The 2,034-nt window shown below is 49.9% G+C and overlaps 1 pseudogene; it reads left to right on the top strand.

Annotated features, from left to right (window-relative positions):
- The first annotated feature begins 568 nt into the window (after positions 1-568).
- On the top strand, positions 569-1,729 carry LOC114025432 (annotated as a pseudogene).
- The last annotated feature ends 305 nt before the right edge of the window (positions 1,730-2,034 follow it).

Genomic DNA, 2,034 nt, shown 5'->3' with positions numbered 1-2,034 from the left:
CATGGTTAGATCTGTACTTTAGAAAGATCATTTTGATAATGGAGTGGATGATGGACTGGAATGAGGAGAAATGTGAGGCAGAGTGATAGACCGGAAAGCTATTGTAATAATGCTGGAGTGAAATGGTGAGGACCTGGGTTGTTAGGGAGGAGAGAATAGGGTATTATGAAGGTCTAATTGACAGGACTTTGCAACAGATCAGATAGAGTGGGTAAGAAAGAGTGAGAAGACACGGTTGATACCCGTGTCTGGGGTTCTGGGAGGGCGGTGGTCTCCTTGACAGTAAATACAGAAATTAGAGGATTTGGGGGCAACGATAATGATTTCAGTTTTAGATATGTTGAGTTTAAAATGTCCGAGGGCCTCTTCAGCTCTAGAGCTACGAATCTATAATCTATTGTCGTAGAATAACAAATTTTTGGGTAGGGCCTTCTTCCTAGTAACCAGAGGCCTTGTCACCTGTTACACGTGAGTTTAGGACGAACACTTTTCCTGACGTCACTTCCGGCGTGAGGCCTTCCTCCGAGTCTCCTTCCCACCCCCACCCCCTCCCCGGGCGTCGGAGAAGATGGAGGCTGTGAGTCGAGTCTGTTCGCTGAGCCGGGCGCTGGTGGGGTCCCGGAGTCTGGGGGCCTGGAGGGGCTTGATCACCACAGCTGCCCCCCGCCCGGCCCCGCGACACGCGATGGATGTTGTGAAGGTGGAGGGCGTGTATCCCGTCACCATGGTGCCTGGCGATGGCGTGGGGCCTGAGCTCATGCTCGCTGTCAAAGAAGTCTTTAAGGCAGCCGCGGTCCCTGTGAAATTTCAGGAGTTTCATCTGAGTGAGGTACAAAACAGCGCCTCAGAAGAGAAGCTGGAGGAAGTGCTGAACTCCATAAAGAAAAACAAGGTTGCTATCAGTGGGAAAATCCACCCCTCCCTGGACTACACGGCGGACCCGACGTCGTACAGCATGATGCTCAAGCGGAAGCTGGACCTGTTTGCCAACGTTGTTCACGTCCAGAGCCTCCCGGGATGTAAGACCCGGCACAGCAACCTGGACATGGTGATCATCCGTGAGCAGACCGAGGGAGAGTACAGCTCGCTGGAGCACGAGAGTGTCACGGGTGTGATTGAATGTTTGAAGATCATCACTCGTGCCAAGTCTCAGCGAATTGCCAAATTTGCTTTTGACTATGCCACCACTAAGGGTCGAGGGAAGGTCACGGCTGTGCACAAGGCCAACATTATGAAACTGGGCGATGGGCTCTTCCTGCGGTGCTGTGAGGAGGTGGCCGAACAATACCCCAAGATCAAGTTTGAGACCATGATCATAGACAGCTGTTGTATGCAGCTGGTGCAGAATCCTTACCAGTTTGATGTTCTCGTGATGCCCAATCTCTATGGAAACATCATTGACAACCTGGCAGCAGGTCTGGTGGGGGGTGCAGGCGTGGTTCCTGGTGAGAGCTACAGTGATGAATGCGCTGTTTTTGAAACAGGTGCAAGGCACCCGTTTGCCCAGGCTATGGGCAGGAACATTGCCAACCCCACTGCCATGTTGCTGTCTTCCAGCAATATGTTGAAGTATCTCAGCCTGGAATATCACTCCAAAATGATTGCTGATGCTGTGAAGAAGGTGATAAAAGTTGGCAAAGTTCGGACCGGCGACATGGGCGGCCACAGCACCACGACTGACTTCATCGAGTCTGTCATCAGCTACCTGCAGCCCCCTCGTAGGGGCTAGAATCCCTTCCCATATAATTATCCCTGAATAGAGCCCCTGGACAACTACTCCCACCCTCTGCTTCCATAGAATGGACCACATGAAGCAACCTGCTTCTGCCCCCATTCCGTGGGACAAAATTTCTTATCTACAGCTCTTCGTTCTTTTGTCTCAATAAAAACATGGAACAAAAAAAAAAAAAAAAAGAGACTAATTGCTCTACTAGTTTCATTACTAGTGTAAGGCAGTGAAGGAGATTGGATCAAATGAAGCAGATTAAAGTCATAGTGAGAAATCTCATACTCTATAACATATAAATAAACTAA

This window comes from Vombatus ursinus, unplaced genomic scaffold, assembly GCF_900497805.2.
Source record: "Vombatus ursinus unplaced genomic scaffold, bare-nosed wombat genome assembly UNPS02014830.1, whole genome shotgun sequence".
Lineage (NCBI taxonomy): Eukaryota > Metazoa > Chordata > Mammalia > Diprotodontia > Vombatidae > Vombatus > Vombatus ursinus.
This window is presented reverse-complemented; position numbering and strand designations above follow the sequence as displayed.